General features: G+C 42.6%; 1 protein-coding gene across 1 annotated transcript in view; it reads left to right on the top strand.

Moving 5' to 3' along the window:
- The window catches only part of GFRA1 (GDNF family receptor alpha 1), a 256,846-nt gene that overhangs the window by 4,261 nt on the left and 234,767 nt on the right, over positions 1–17,818 (top strand). The window lies entirely within an intron of this gene.

Raw genomic sequence — 17,818 nt, 5'->3', positions numbered from 1 at the left:
ATTGTCTTTGTCATTATACTATTATTGTTCCCTATTGCTTTTGTTATGGTTATTATGAGACTTGGAGCAGAAACATACAGGGTTGTAATACAAATTTATTGGTCTGATATCAGTACTTGACTATTTAAAAATCTATAGCCTAGATGAGTGCATATTCCTGTTCGTTGTTTAATTACTGTAATATACAGTGATTACTCAGATGAGTGAAACAAAGTACAGTCCAACAACAGTAAGAAACAGAATATGACATCAACCCTGCTGACAACTCACAATGTTTTCTGTGAAAGCAGCCAAACATTCATTTGTGACTCAACTGATGTACATGCCTATGTGGGAATAAGTCCTATGTCAGCTGTATTTATGAGAAAAGATGATCTTTGTTCTGCTATTGCTATTGTTAGATGACATTCTAGTATAAAATGGACGATAAGACTCATCCACAAATACTTTCTATAATGTTTCAGCTGTTTTACATTGTTCATGGACTTTCTCAAGACAATTTTAAAAAGGTGGTGGGGAGAGAGAAACTGAATATACCTGTAGGTGGCAATCTGATCCTCTGCCTTTAGAGTTTACAATACAAGATCTGGCTGTTAATGTAACTGGTGCAGATTTCTTTCATTTGACACCAGGGCAAATAAGATGATTCTCATGTTTAGATGGGGAGGAAATGGGTGGGGTTTTTTTCCATACTAAATGAAAACAATATTTTTTCTTAATTTTTTTTCTTGTGTAGTCAGAAATAAATCCTGAGATTTATTCCCCTATAAGGGGTACTGGATTTCATCTTTTGTTCTTTTTTTCATTTTGCTGTCATAATTCTCTCACAATATTATCTTGGAAAAGCCTTGTGTTATTCCAGCGCAAAGTGGAACTGGACCCACTATTTGGGCTTCCATATTTAAGTTGTATTTCTGGTGGATCAGAAGGATTTATAATAGATATTTAAACTCTCAGGTTAAATCCAATTAAGCAATGTATGGCACCTTCAAAACCTCATAGTTCTCTTGTAATTAAGTATACTCAATGTATCAGCCAAACTTGCTTGTTTGCACTTTCTACTCAGTTCCTTGGTGAAAACAGGAGGATCAGAGTGCCAGGATAAATGGCCTGGAGAAGAAATTGTTTCTTGAAGGCTTTCCAAATAAGTAATATTACTATTTCATGTGAATAGTCTGGTGCAAACTTTGCAACTAAGCTCTTAATGTTCTTTTAAAATCAATTTGAAATAATTTTTATCTGCCTTTCATTGATAACTTGATTTGAATGTAAGCTTGTTTTCTGGCTCAGTTGTGATTTCTTTTTTGTCCTTTTCTTTTGACAAGGCAAGTGTGTTTTCTTTGTTTTCTTTTAAGTTGTTAGATCTTGTTAGATCTCATAACTGTCTGCAGCAGTGATCAGCATGATCTACTTAGGCAGCTGGAACTATTCTGTATTCTTCTCTTGGTATTTCCATGTGTTCAGTAGTAGGATTAGTTTTCAAAAGTACATAGAAGTTTCTCTAATTTAGACAATACTGTGACAATTCTAATGCATTGGAAGTATTGAACAGCAACAGTTATCTCCTAATTAGAATCTTACTGTGTTAATTTATTGATCTGTTGTGTACTCCACTCTTTCCAGCTCACCGGGCATCTAACCAGAAAGAATACTGTATTTGAAATGTTGGCTTTTTGCTGATTTGATTAGTAAACTTGCTTAAGGCAGCACGGTTTATATCTTCTTCTCTGCCAAATCTGGTCAGTGTTTACCTTGCATATTAAATATACTTAATACAATGTTCTCCCTTGTCAGGGTTATATATGAGCATAACTGAGGTCAGACGTTGGTCTGTTTTATATGACCACAATTTTGTGTGTCTTCCATATGGCTTTCTTTACAGAGTTGAGAGCAAGCTTCTGAATAATTTATTAGATGCAAGTTGGAAAATCTCAGTAACTGTCTCTGCGTATTTTGTAGAAGAAATGGACTGGTGAAAATTAATGGTTCATTTTTGCTTCACATATTCTTCAATAAACAACAGGTTATATGTTTCTAGAGTCACAGACAAAATGAGCATGGCACTTTCCATATTTACATAACTTTCTTCTTTCCCTCATTTCTCTTATATGAAATTGGGTTAAGCTAGTGTGACATAGCTATACAAGTTACTGGCTTTTGGTGTTCCTGTTTGGAGGATATTACAACAGAGTGAAACAAGGCTGTTATATAAAGAATCATATGCCCTATCTTTATTATAAAAGGTTTTAATTGAAGCAGGTCACCATAGCAGTGTTGGTGGCTGAATGAGTAGCTCAGTAGTAGAACATGTGCTTTGTTTGGAGAAGGTCTCAGGTTAATTGTCCAGCATCTCCAGGTAAAGGAGGAAAGGCCACTAAAGAACTGCTACTGATAAGCATAGGAAAAGTATCTGTTGTTCAGCCTGTTTGTAAATGAATTGAAGAAGGAGTTAGAAAATAGAATTATCAGATTTGCATATGATGGAAAGATGGGCGAAAGCAAACACCATAGAGGACTGTAAGAAGATTAAGAAAGATCTTGACAAGTTGGAACAATGAGCAGAAACCAGCAAGATGAATATCAGAAGGGAAGATTGGTAAGTTCTACATTTGGGCAAGGAAAATCAAAGGCATGAGTGTAGAACTGGGTGTGGGGGCATGCTAGGCAGAGTACATGCAAAGAATAACCTGGTTGTCTTGGTGTATCACTGTCATGAGTGAGGATGGCGAGCAGGGGGCCCCCATCCAGGCTGTAAAGCGCATGCGTAGTACTGAGGAATTAGGTGGCCATTCAAAGAGACACAGATTGGGCCCGCCTTAGTCTTTGGGGTTTATATGTCTGGGTTTTCCCACGCTTCTTCAGTTTGTTAGGATTCTCTGTTATGTAGCAGTAAATAAACACTAGAGACCTATTCCTTGTCTCAGCATGGTTCCTGGCTGTTAGGACAATCACAAGCTGAATGTGAATTAACAATGTGAAGATGTTGCAAAAAAGCAATTGCAATCCTAGTCTGCATCAACAGATACAGTGGCAAGAGCAAGGTAAAAACTTGTTCTTCTCTCTTTCGTATTGTCAGACTCCTCCTAAAATTTTGCATCTAGTTCTGGGCACTGCATTTTAGGAAGGACATTGGCAAATTGAAGCCTGTCCAGAGAAGTACAACCAAGATGACAAGGAAGGTGGAAGGAAAAATCCATGAGGAACCGTTGGAGATACTGGCTGTATTCAGCCCAGAAAAAAAGAAGACTGCAGGGAGGCATGAGAGGTATCAAAAGGTCTGTCATGTAGAGGATGAATGTCAGGCCCAGCCCAAGAACAACAAAGAATCAGTCCAGCCAAATCTCAGTTCTTTATTCGCTAACACCATACAGATAGAATCTTGCCAGACTAAAGCTATTCTACCTAGCCTAAGGAGAAATAACCTGGGAGAACTCTAGGGCAGTGCTATTCTAAATCTCTTGGTTTTCCCACAACTGCTCCCTGGACTAAGTCTGCTCTTACCTCTTCCGCCTTCTTGGAATATGCTCCCTCCTTCCTGATAACCAGCAGCACTGCTGAAATCCACCACAATGGGGTAGAATTAGTCAGAGTTGCTCATTGGGTTTAAATTACAAAGAAGTCGATTTTGGTTGTAATGGGATGCTATAGTGCAAATTCCTGCTCTGGGCAGAAGGTCAGATTAAATGTTCTCCAAAGTTCTATGCTTTATATTATATTCTATTATTCTATTATTTTAAGAAAGCATCTTGCCTTAAATGGTGAATAACTGTGGATAACAAGACTTTGAAAAAACATACTTTAGACATGTACTAAAGCCCATCCACCACTTTCTGAACACACAAAATAAACAAAACACTTTCCCAAATTCTCGAAACCGAATAATCTGCCTAAAAACAGGGATATGTGTTACTCTTTACTGTGGATAATAAGGTTTGTCTGTACTTGCTATGTAACCATGATTAATGGGATATCTGGTAACAAGGACCACATGTGTGGATGTGTGTGAATTTAACCTTATATTGTAAAAAAGTGTCTTTCTAGTTGTTGTAAAGAAGGGGCCTCACTTGTCCAAGCCAAGAAGTGCTTTGTGGGTGGTGGTTGAAATATTGTGCACTGCAGGACTGTCCCATTGTTCAGTATTCTATGCTTTTTATTACTTTTGGGAGCAGTAATATTTAAAAAGCTTGATAAAGTTGGGGATTTTGGCAAGTATAATTTCAGTGCATTCTTAAAACTGCTGCATATTGTTTGGTTCTATGCGCTTCACATCCACTTTTCAAAACTATCCAGGTTTCTTGTATGTGGACAGCCCTATGATACATACTGGTGTCATATACATTGACAAAGACGAGATTGATATTTGCTGACTCCTAAATCACATTAGTCCCTGAAATAAATCCTGTGTTTAATGCATATATAGTATTCAGCCAGAGATTCTTCATGATAGAAGACATTTTCACCTAAGTACGTCACAGATTGGCTATAATACCTGGTTTTGAGTCCCCCCTCTTTTTTTTAACAAGACAGCCACAAATTTCTCATGTGTGTAGTTGCACTACAGCTGTTTTTCGGTGGTATGATCTTATGGTACTCTTTTTAGCAGAGTACTTCGCATTCGCATTCTGAAGAAACCTCATGGACCTCAGGATTTGTATTGATCTTTTACAGCTGATTATCACTGAGTCAGGAGGGCTGTAACAGTTGGGAGAGAAAAAAAACCAGGTGATTTCTCCTTTGGCACATATTCCCCTGTCATGAAAGACTTCAGATTGCTTGGAAGGAGGGAGAGAGTGTCCTTAAATCCTTCTCTTCTGCCCAGCTTTTTTCAGAACTAGCAACTTCTGAATATTGCCAGTAAATAAAAACAAGAAAATGTAAGAGTGCCAGCAAGGCTCCCAATTACAAACAAGTATGCTAGGGGGCTTGGTCTACTTAAACCAGTGTTTCTCAACTTCGGGAACTTTAAGATGTGTGGACTTCAACTCCCAGTATTCCCCAGAAAGCTGGCTGGGGAATTCTGAGAGTTGAAGTTCTTAAAGGTCCTGAAGTTGAGAAACACTGACTTAAACTATATTTGCTTTTGCTGCTGATCATTAGCTTAACACATTCTGCTTGATTCAGCTGAAGGATGGTATAAACAAGGGCACATGCATGCTAGTGCTCCTTCAGCTAAACCAAAACTTGTAGGGATTATGGAAAGATTGGTCATTTAGTTCTTTTCAAGATCTGACAAATGGTCATTTAATTCAAACAGTCCAGGACATCTGTCTTGAAATATTTCTTTGCTTCAAAATTGCTTACAAAATACTTTTATTTGGAGAAATTGCATGTAAAATGTATATATTTGAGATAGTTGCGTACAAAACTCATACAGAACATGTACACATTTTGCACAAAACATGTAAGATGTAAATGTAGTGCATAATAATAAATGGGGGTTTTCTTGCAGCTTTGTTTAAATGACAAACTGATGCCACACTCTGACACAATTAGCTAACATTCAAAGTCATGTGATACTGACCTACTCTGCTCTTTGCATGTCTGGTGCCACAAACGTGAACTACAAATCTGTGAAATTTGCAGGAATTTTAACAGACATGGCAATATAGTAAAGTTTGAGATGAATGCTTATTAAGTATAAGTGTGCAATTTGTTTGTCTCCAGGGATAGTTGTCAGTGTGGAAAAGAGCTGGATAATGCTCTATGTTTGTTTGGAAACAAAACGTCTATGCATGGAAGGAAGTGTTCTCTATATCATAGGCAGTTTCTTGATGCTGCATGAAATGTTAAAGGTCCAGCTCATAGGCCCATGTATCTGCACACATCTCTAAAGCAGAGGCGATGTCAAGTGGGTTGACATGTGGTGCTAGTGGTAAAATTGAGCAATCCATCACGGATATAGTGGGTTATAAATTTGGGTGTAAATTACAATAAAGATATATGCATCAGCTATTATATGTAAGCCTTATCTGTGACTAGAATGTTGCATTATAACAGTTGGCTGTGGACTGGAGTACAGGACCCTGATTTGGAAGGGAGATGTGTATCCATTTTTCATTGTCAAAAATTTATTCTTGAAATATGCTATGGTTGCACATTTGTTTTGATAAACAGGCACAGAGACAGAGCTGAGCTTTTAATTGCAGAGTTATATAATGCCCTTCTTAAAAAATAAGAACCCTGGACATATAGCACATTAGAATTTTTATGTAGCATTCCAATTTAATAATCCTTCTAGTAATATAGTGCATACATTTATACCTTGGATTTGCATTGTGAATGCTTGACAAGTAAAAAATCCTAAAGGCTGTTGGTGCTAGTAATAATAATATCAACTGGAAGCAATTGTTTTATGAAACAATAATTGATTAAAGTATTATGGAAGCCATTACGTTGCGTTAGATAATGGATTCCAGCTAGTAAGTTGTTTAGTATGTGTATCACCGATACAAGTATGGAGATGCTATTTAAAATTAGTGACATCATCTTAAGAAGATACTTTAGTTCCTTTTCCTAGGCAGGTGAGATACCTTGAACTTCTTTTTAAGTGTCTTCTCTTCTATGAATACTTTTTTTAAAAGTCACATTATTGTGTATGAGCATTGGAAAAAAGTCCTGCTGACTTTGAGAATCTAATTCAAGAGGCTATAATTAGTCCTGCCTCACCTTAGAGTAGTTCACAAAGTCTGCAGAAATACAGGGACCTGTGGTACAGGTAGCTTTTTCCTTCTCTTCATGTTTACTAATAATCACTGCTCATGTTGCCTGGTTCTGTTGGGGGCAGACCTGGCGTGTATTACCAAAACCTGGCTGGGCCCTGAAGGAGGAGTGGCTTTGTTGGAGATGTGCCTGGTTGGGTTTTGGGTGTGGCACCAGCCGAGATGCCAGGGCAGGGGAGGAGGGGTGGCAGTTATCATCAGAGAATTTCTAGTGGCCTTCAGGGGCTCTGCTCCACAAGTAGCTGGTTGTGAGACCCTGTTTTTCAAGTTGGGTGCCCGAGAGCAGTTGGGAGTGTTGCTGCTGTACCAGCCTCCCTGCTGTGTAGCAACCTCTCTGCCTGAGCTGCTGGAGGCTGTCTTGGGGTTGGCGGTGGAGTTCCCCAGGCTTATGGTTCTGGGGAACTTCAATCTGCCATCCCTGGGGCAGGCCTCGGAGGCAGCCTGGGAGTTCCTGGCCACCATGGTGGCCATGGGCCTAACTCAGATTCTTTGAGACCTGACTCGAGACAGTGGCCTCACACCAGACTTAGTTTTCTTGTCAGAGCAGTGGTGATGTGATCTGAGGGGAGAGTTACATCTTTCCCCTTTGTCATGGTCAGATCATGCCTTGGTGACCATGAGATTTTTCTATGCCACCCCCCTCTCCAGGGAGTCAGGACCTATTCGATTGGCCTGCCCCCGGCGACTAATGGACCCAGTGCGGTTTCAAGTGGGCTGGGGGTTATACCCGAGGACCTGCTGCACAATCCAGCAGAGGCCCTGGCTGCTGCCTGGAATAAGGAGGCGGCCGGGGCCTTGGACAGGATCACGCCTGTGCGGCCTCTCTTATCCCATTGAACCCGACACTCCCTGTGGTTCACAGAGGAGTTGAGAGTTCTGAAGAGGATTAAGAGACATCTAGAGCACTGCTGGAGAAAGAGAAAGACTGAACCTGACTGGACACAAGCTAGAGCCACAATTAAGGCCTACCTTGTGGTGGTAAGAGTGGCGAAACATCAGTATTTCTCCGCTCTTATTGCATCCGCAGAATGCCGTCCAGTGGCCCTGTTTAGGATCACCCAATCCCTGTCTACAGGGCCATGCTGAGGAATTTTTGGAGCATCTGCAAGATAAACTTGCTTGGATTTGCTCTAAGTTGGACTCCAAGCGTGAGACAGGGTCTGTGGAGATTCCTGGGGAACGTACTTACCCAGTTATCTGGGAACAGTTTGATCCTGTTGGACCTGAGGAAGTGGACAAGATCCTCTGGACTTAAATGCCACCACCTGTCAATTAGATCCATGAAGGAAGTGACATATGGTTGAGCCCAGTTGATGGTAAATACATCCTTGCGGGAGGGGGTGTTTCTGGCGGCCTTTAAGGAGGCCCTGGTGCACCCCCTCCTCAAGAAACCATTATTGGACCCTACTGTACTAGATAAGTTTCATCCAGTCTCCCAGCTCCCCTTTATGGGGAAGGTGGTTGAAAAGGTAGTGGCACTGTAGCTCCAGAGGATCCTGGATGAAGTGGATTATCTAGAACCCTCTCAGTCAAGTTTCAGGCCCAGATATGCAACAGAAACAGCATTGGTCGCACTTATGGATGATCTCTGGCGGGAGCAGGGTAGGGGCAGTGCATCCATCCTGGCTCTTCTTGATCTCTCAGCAGCTTTCGATAACATTGACCATGGTATCCTTTTGGGTTGGCTCAGGGAGTTGGCGGTGGGTGGTGTAGTTTTGCACTCACCTCTTTTCTCCAGGGCCAGTCCCAGTTGGTGTTAATAGGAGAGGAGAGATCGGGCCCATGGTCCCTCCTTTGTGAGGTGCTGCAGGGTTCAGTACTTTGTCCCCTCCTTTTTAACATCTACATGTTAACCCTGGGCAAGATCATCCATCTCCATGGGATGAGGTATTATCAATATGCTGATGATACTCAGCTATAGATCTCCATCCTGGGGGAAGTAAGTGATGCTGTGGCTGCCTTTCCAGGTGCCTGGGGGCTGTTGGGGTCTGAATGGGGAGCAACAGACTTCAGTTGAACCCTGGTAAGACAGATTGGCTGTGGGTTAATGGCCTCTCGGCTTCCAGGAATTTGCCATCTTTAGTTCTGGATGGGGTTGCACTGCCCCAGACAGACCTGGTCCTCTTGGACTCATGACTCCTGCTTGAAGAGCAGGTGGCAGTCATGGCCAAAAAGGCCTTTGCGCAACTTTGTGTTGTGTGCCAGTTACGCCCCTTCCTGGAGCGAGAGGCCTTTTGAATGGTCACTCATGCCCTGGTCATCTCCCATATAGACTATTGTAATGCGGTCAACATGGGGCTACCCTTGAAGAGAATCCGGAACCTACAGCTGGTCCAAAATGCAGCTGTGTGGGCAATTTTAGGTGCTTCAAGATCAGCACATATAACTCCTTTGCTCTGCGAGGTGCACTGGGTCCCAGTGCTTCTGGGTCCAATTCACGGTGTTGGTTATCACCTTTAAAGCCCTACATGGCATGGGTCCAGGTCACCTGAGGGACCGTCTCATCCCTGTTACATCAACCTGTCCCACCCGGTCATGCAGAGAGGGCATGCTATGGACCCCGTCTATAAGAGAATTCCATCTGGTGGGGTCCAGGAAGCGGGCTTTCTCTTCAGCAGCTCCTGCCCTTTGGAACATCCTTCCCCCAGAAGTAAGGTTGGGCCCCTCCCTCCTGGACTTCAGAAAACAGCTGAAGACCTGGTTTTGCTACCATGCTTGGAGTGGGGAGAGGAAGAGCCATTCTTGGGGCTGGTTGGTTCCCTAGTCCTGCTGGGACCGATCTTATTCCCTTATGGGCTGAATTAGATCTGCCGTTACTTGGATTTCATCGTATTTTATATTTATTGATTACTGGTATTATTTATGATTTTTAAAAAATTTTAAATTGTTTTTATTGTGAATCGCCCAGGGTCCCCTGTATGGGGGAGATGGGTGGTGATAAAAATATAGATAGATAGATAGATAGATAGATAGATAGATAGATAGATAGATAGATAGATAGATAGATGGTACATTGTAGATTTTGGTTACCTACCATGTTTCTTATGTTGACTTGCAGTGGGGCAAAATGATGACTCCAACTTGATTTTTACTAGAATGGTCAAGCCATTTTGTAGTGCCAAGGGGTAGGTAATCATTTGGGGTAGGTTGTAACATTTGCAATTTTGAGGGCATCAACACAAAATGCCTGTCAGTGATCTTTGTTGTTATTCACAAAATGTCCATTAGGGTGGGGCTCTTTAGTATCAAAGACCAAACTGGTAAAATTGTTCCTTGCCATCACCTCTAATTGCTTATTATGCTGACTTTGTCTAGGCAGATTATCTGGGCTACAAAAATCTGGACAATCACTGGATGGGAACAGAGTATTAGAGTTTTCTGCATCTGTTTACTTCCATACAGTGGTTACCCAGATTCTTGCAATGCAGATCTGGTAGCTGTATTCCAAGCAAAATACTGAATTGTGATCATCCTGTATTTTTATTTCTTAAGGATTCCTTTCAGACCCACGTGATGCCCAGAATGTGTTTTTTTGCAAATAAAGGTCACATGAGAGGATAATGTTTTGCTCTGCAACATGCCTCTTCCTGTGGCAGCTACTCTGTGAAAACACCTCTTGCCTACACAAATTGTAAGCCTCCAGGGGAATTAGGATACATGAGAATTCATGACAAAAATTAAATTTCTAATTGGGAGGTAAATGCTTAAGCTACTTAATTGCTAGTAGCTTCTTGCTATGTTAATCTTAGGGTTTGATGTAATAGTGGTTTAATGGGTAGGTAAATATGGAAGCTTGCAGCCACCCAGGAAATAGTACATCACAATGTGATTAAAATATAGTGGCTTAGTTACAGAAATGCTAGATAATGAAGGTGTGGTAGGCAGTGGCTGGGAAGAACATACAGTTTCTGTCTGGACTACAACAGAGCAGGAGATACCTTATACTGATTATAAAATTGAGGGTTGTCCTTTCCCAACCAAGTGCCTCCCAAATGTGTAGTGCTACCTCACCATCCTCACTCCCCATGATGGCTGGTGTTGATGGAACTGAAATGAATGGAGGGTGCTGGTTGGGAAAGACTAATTTTGGGTACGAAAGGCTGAGATCATGCAAGGCAAGGCAGTAAAGGTTGTGCTGCCTCTCACTGCAACACATCATAAATGTGGCCTTAATATTGGAGCACTGTTTGCACTTTGTTTTTTTAACTTATGGTAATGGAAGCTGCAGCAATATGCTTTTGACCTCAGCAGCACCTTTTCTCATGGAAGCCAGGCCCCCACTTTCAAATATTTTTACACAAGTAGCTAGGATAAATATGTAGAAGTACTTGTGCCACTGACATTTCTGACTGCAGCTACTTATTGTAGATGTCAGAGTGCGGGAAAAGACCCAACAAAATACACTCACTCGGTTCGTTGGCTCGAAGGAAGGAAGTTTATTTACAGTCTTTGCAAAGCTGGGCTCCCAGGTTTTGCTCTACTCGCAGGTAGGTCAGAGTCCCGAGAGCACCAGGTTAAGCATTTCAAGCTCTTTTATTCCCTCTCTGCCGCCCCTCCCTTAGGAGGCTTGGCGTACAATCTTGCTTAAATTTCGTTCCTGCTTATACAAGCCTTTTCTCGTAACCCACCTGCCCTATTGCTGCCCCCCCCCCTTTAGGAGGCTTGGCTCACAATCTTCCTCTTATTATTTGACACATAAGCATTTTAGCATCAGCAGATGAAAGCCAGTTATGGCCAGCTTCTACCACTTCCCTATTTCCATGAGTTTGAGACACGTGTACACTTTTGAACTTTTTACCTTTCCCTTTTTGAACTTTCTAACTTCCCCTTTGTCTGCAAGCAAGTTCCTTGTTTCTAACCATATCCTTACGAGAGCGAGAAGCACCCACCCCAGTTGCAAAGCTTCCCCAGCTGCAAACCCACTTGCCGGAGCATATGTGGTTTCTTGTGAGCAAGCATAACAGGGCATCAGAAGGTCAGTTACCCACATCCGTGTCTTCAACTTTCGTTAGTCTCTTCCTGTTTACTACTCCCTTGAATTTGAAGTACAGTTATTAAATTCCCCTCTCACAATTCCCCCCTTTTTCTTTTCACGCCACTTAGCTTCAAATTCAGCTAACAGGAACGCGGCATCCCTCTCAGACTGTTCGTCTTGCCTTATAGGTTCGTATTCTTGTCTCAATACCATCAACTGTACTGTATCTATTTGTCCTTTTTACAAAGGACAAATTATTATTCTTTTTAGAATACAGGGCCCAAAAGTAAGGAGTATTAATAATAGGATTAAAGGCCCTACCAAGGTGGAAATTAGAGTAGTCAGCCAAGGGGAGGTGTTAAACAGAGACTCGAACCACCCCTGTCTATCTTCCCTCTCTCTCTTGTACCTTAATGTCTCAAATTCACACAACATTCGATGTTCCTTTCTCCACTTTAAGCTGGCACATAATCTTGTCCCCATCTGAATACATGCAGGGGCACATTGAATACAACAACATCTTCAAAGCTTCCCTTGAACCCTGTGACTCTCTTTTCCAGGTCCGGGGAAGTTATGGTCATCAAAACCACAAGATATTAAAAAAAGTTCAGGCGCATGGTGCGCCCTATTTCTTGGTCTTCCTGGGGCTGCACAGTCCAGTGTCCAGCAATACTTGGCAACACCAGTGTCTTCTTTAGGATTTCTCCCAACTCAGTTGCCGACTGCCCTCCGTCTGGTTTAACTCGATTTCCAGGCTTAAGAGGATGTGCCTGCTGTTAGGGCACTGTGTTCCTGTAGATAGGGGAGACAAGGACAAGACTTGCGCAGATAACTGTTTTAAATACTTGCAGACAAATTTCTTCCCCATGACATGCATGTCTCCTACTTCTCCACTAAGAATTCCAAGATAGAGTCACCCATCTCAAATGTACTGACTCCTAGTCTTTTCTTAGGAACAATCCAGAGACTTAGTATTGTCACTACAAAGGCTTGCATCCATGTTAATCCTGCCTTTGGTCCTAGCCTCTCCAAGTGTCTTTTCAGCCTATAAAGAAAGCCTTTCACCCATTTTAAGAAACAGTTCACCCCTGGGCCACCCTCTTTGGAGGTTCCCCTGTAGTTGAACCTGGTTGGTCTTTGGGTTGTCCTTTTGGCATACCACATATCTCTCACACACACCTGTTTGGCTTTCAAAAAAATTTCAGGACAAATAAATATTCTAGACACACAATCCCCTATAGCGTTTGTCCCATGTGACTAGATTGGTAGGTATAGTTTTGGGATATATCTAAACACTACTTTGGATAAAACTAATTTTCTTGCCCCAGCAAAACACCACCCTAAATAAGTAAACTGGCCATCTCTTTGTCACCTGACCCAATGCTTAAACAACAAGTCTTTTCCAAAACCCCCAGAATTGGGTCAAAACTTTTATAGCCAAAACCTCTAATTTTCAACTTCATTTATCTTTTTCAATAAAACCATATTATATATTTTATTTGTCAATATTTAATTTCCCAATAACTTCCTTAAAATCAAAACTTATAAAACAATCACCACAAAAAGAAAGCATTGACATAAGAGCCCATCTAATGTTTGGACTGTTTCCATAACCAAAATTGTCAAAACAAAAACAAAAACAAAAATTCAGATAAATCATACCAGTCCATGGAGGCTCTACTAAACCCATATATTGTCCACAATTTTTTTCCCTCTCCTGTTTTTATATCATCATGTGCTATGTTGAGGAGTGATTAAAATTTAATCCATATAAAATTTATAAAAACACACACACTTTTCTAAAACTGGAATGCCAGGGGCAGAGCAGAGTGGAGCTGTGAGAGCAAAGGGGTGCCCCCCCCTTCTGAGTCATTGCTTCTCTGAAACTGCCCACATTCTCCCCCCTTTCACAAGAGGAGTAATCATTTCCTTCTACAGCGGCAGCTGCAGAAAGAGAAACTTAAAGCATTGTCCCTGCGTGTGTGTAAAGATATTATAAAAGGAAGAATCCAAAAAGATGGGGGAGTAAAGGATCTTCTGTAAAAGCATTGCCCCTCCCCTCTGTCACCCTTCCATCCCCTCATCTGAATCCTCAGGCCTGTAACAAGCAGGCGAGAGGCAGACTGAAGGGGGGGAGTTTGGGTAAAACTGGGCAAATAATGAGACACACATACTCCTCAAACAATTAAAAAACAAAACAAATGGGAAAGGATTGACAAAAACCTTTCAACTTTCCCATGATATGCATTTAAATCACACAAATCACCACACACACACACAAACTCAAAATAAATGGTGGATGCAGGCATGGCCAGAACCTGCAGCCTCCTAAGGAATAGGCTCACACAATCTCTCAACTCTCTTTTCACAACTCAAAACAATTTCTCAACCTTATATCTACGCGCACATTCAGACAAACAAATACTCTAAAAAAACTGCACACCAATGCCTCAACAGGCTGTTGCCACATGCAATTCATCACAGCACTGCAGGAATACAGAAGCTCTAGCCGCTCCCATGCCTATTGGAGACAATCCACACTCAACTGCCCTATTGTGATTTAACTCAACTGCGTCTCTCCAGGTCCTTTCCGCGCCTGTCTGTTTCTCGAGCCCTCTATTCTATGGAATACCTCCTCGACCCAATCTTCCGAGAACTCCCCCTGCCTCCCCGTCTTTGGGGCCGCAAACCTTGAACTAAAAACAAGGCATTTCTTTCTTTTTTTTTCTTCCTGGGGTTGCCCTGCAAATACCCTGTTTATTTATGGGCTCTGCCAGCACCCCCCTTTTTCTGGCAGCTCAGTATAATCTACCTGTGCCCTTTGAAACGGCCAGGAGGCTAACGGTCGCCCCCCTTTTTCTTTCTTGCTGCCTTTTTGTTGACTTTTAAGCAAATGAAGCGTTTTTAATACACACTATGGGCTATGGTTTACATAGTTAAGCAGCAAAACTTCCTTTTACTGCTTCAACCAGACAATTGGTTCCCCAATGCCCTCCTTCATGCACTTATTCCAGAATTTCCTTCATAACCTCGGAAGATACTATTTCTCCCCCTCCTTCCATTTGCCATCCTTTCTCCGTCTCTCTGTAACCCTCCTCTCTTAACTTTTTCTTTCCTTGCTCACTACAGATGCCCATGCCACACACACACACACATGAGCACACACACTCTGCACCATTTCCCTCAACAAATATACATACCAATATCCAGACAAAGACCTACAAACAGAAAACATTTTCACATATTCATATAAATTCTGACAGTCCTGAAGGACTCCCAGGATTAATTTCTACCGGTTCTCTTCTTCTCCGCCATTTCCACACCTATACTTTCCTCATCTTTGAGTGGCGGCGTCCTGCTGTGTTCCCTTTGTTCTATAACCTCCCTTATTGTTGCTAACCTGATCCTGCCCTCCTGCTTACGTTTTTCTCTGTTTCTTTTAAGAAATCCTCTATATTTCCCTCAACCCATCTTGGTTACTGCCTTCTCTCACCCTGATCCTTGATCAACACTAGCCTCCTCTCGACCTTCGGATTGTTTTACACCCAAGGTAGAGTACTCCAGCCCACGCTGGATTTGCTTTCCAGCAATTTTAAGCCTCTGACTGTCGGGGGCAAAACTGGGCCGGCCTCCCAGCAAGCGCTGGCTAGTTTTAAAGTCCGACCTCAACCTATGGCATCGAGACGAGTTTAAAAAGGCATTCCTCATCGCTGCTGTCCTCTTTACTTACAAAAATGCCTGTGGGCGGGTCTGGCCCTTCCCAAGACACATGTTACCAGACTTCTACATAAGGGACCTGGTCCGTCAGACCATGCCCTTCCACATAATTCTTTAACTGAGTGATCCAATACCCATTGGACATCCCATTGGGATCCCAAAAGTAAGGGCGGTCGGAATCGACCAATGGGTATTTTGGCCACTGTTTTGTACACAGACTTATTATTTTTAACTTTTCTAAACCTTTTGTATACTTCTTTAGCCATGGCATGTTCCACTGATCTATGACCTGACCCAGTGGAACGTCTGGATCCACCCTCGGAGTCCCCCTGTACTCAAAGCCGGGAGTTCCCTGAACCCCAGCCTCCAGCCTCCTAGGTAGTTTGCTCTGTCCTTTTCCCATGACTGACCGCTCACTATACAGTCTCGCTACGAGGACTCCAGCACACGCTGGATGCGAATTTTAAGCCCTCTTTCCTACAGTGAGATTTTATCAGACTCCCAGCAGACGCTGGCTATTTTTAAAGTCTGACTCCTTCTAAACCCGTCCCCAAGGGAACACTACAGCCGACCTGAGGCACCGGACTCTCACGGCTACCTGCAGGAACTGCGACTGTTTAACCACCCACACAAGGGCTCCACGGTCAGTCACGACTTTCTGAGCCTTACAACTCACCTATTCCGGTCCTTCGTCAAGGCCTACAACTGGGCAATACTCACTCGGTCCCCTGACACAAGCTACTGATTCAACCGGTTATCTCGGCACCCGTCACCTCCACAGTCGGGTCCTACTGATTCCTTCGTTCGAGTCCTTTTTGAAAGGCGCCAGTGCCGGCGGTCCCGAGGGGTCCCGAGTGGAGACACTTCACCAATGGGAAGCGGTGGCCACTTACCCCCTCCTGGTCCCCTCGAGATCGGTCCTGGACTCCGGGCTCCTGGCTGGCTCGCCAATTGTCAGAGTGCGGGAAAAGACCCAACAAAATACACTCACCCGGTTCGTTGGCTCGAAGGAAGGAAGTTTATTTACAGTCTTTGCAAAGCTGGGCTCCCAGGTTTTGCTCTACTCGCAGGTAGGTCAAAGTCCCGAGAGCACCAGGTTAAGCATCTCAAGCTCTTTTATTCCCTCTCTGCCGCCCCTCCCTTAGGAGGCTTGGCGTACAATCTTGCTTAAATTTCGTTCCTGCTTATACAAGCCTTTTCTCGTAACCCACCTGCCCTATTGCTGCCCCCCCCCCTTTAGGAGGCTTGGCTCACAATCTTCCTCTTATTATTTGACACATAAGCATTTTAGCATCAGCAGATGAAAGCCAGTTATGGCCAGCTTCTACCACTTCCCTATTTCCATGAGTTTGAGACACGTGTACACTTTTGAACTTTTTACCTTTCCCTTTTTGAACTTTCTAACTTCCCCTTTGTCTGCAAGCAAGTTCCTTGTTTCTAACCATATCCTTATGAGAGCGAGAAGCACCCACCCCACTTGCAAAGCTTCCCCAGCTGCAAACCCACTTGCCGGAGCATATGCGGTTTCTTGTGAGCAAGCATAACAGGGCATCAGAAGGTCAGTTACCCACATCCGTGTCTTCAACTTTCGTTAGTCTCTTCCTGTTTACTACTCCCTTGAATTTGAAGTACAGTTATTAAATTCCCCTCTCACATAGAGGAGCCAAATTTAGTTCCGGGTGGAGAGCAATTATGAACTCTGTGTAGGGAGATCAACAGCTGACGTCTACTCCTGTTTTTTCTTGTTTTTTGTTTTGTTTTGTAATCAGATTGCATCCAAGGAAGTCTTTTTGCTTGACTGCTTTAGCAGCTTCCTATTTGCACTCCTTCCTGATCTAATTGGGGTATTTTATGAATTTCTGTGTCAGGTTTGGTCTCTCAGTCATTCTTTCAAGGCTTTGTGATATCAGGCACTCTCAGCCTGACAATTTCTTTTAAAACTTTTCCACGTCCTTTCCTTCGCTTTGGCAGCTGCAGCTCCCTCTCCTTGTGATGGAACAAATGCTCTCATGTAAAATGGCATGTCAAGTCAAAATAACCTTGTGGTCAGAGATGATTTATTTCTTTTATTAGAGCCTTGATAAATTTTTATACAAAAAATATTTGCAGAAATTTAGATTATATTCAATTTGATCGGAAAGAAAGTGGAAAATATATTGATAGGTTCATGCTAGGCCATAATTGGACTTCCTTCATTTTGGTGTAGTGTTTTGTAAGAACCTGGCCATTACAGTTTGGAGACCAGGGTCTGTAGTTTGGTGAGTTGGGTGAACCTAGGAAGCTATGGTTTATGCAGTAAACTGTGGGTAAGCAAACCATGGCTTGGTGCCATATGTGTACAAAGTTGCCGTTATAACAAGCTGTGAGGCTGCTAGACACTCCTCTGTCTGTGGGACTCCTTTCTTGA

Source organism: Candoia aspera, chromosome 6 (assembly GCF_035149785.1).
Source record: "Candoia aspera isolate rCanAsp1 chromosome 6, rCanAsp1.hap2, whole genome shotgun sequence".
NCBI classification, from domain to species: Eukaryota; Metazoa; Chordata; class Lepidosauria; order Squamata; family Boidae; genus Candoia; species Candoia aspera.
The sequence above is the reverse complement of the archived record's forward strand: the minus strand, read 5'-3'. Positions and strand labels throughout refer to the sequence as shown.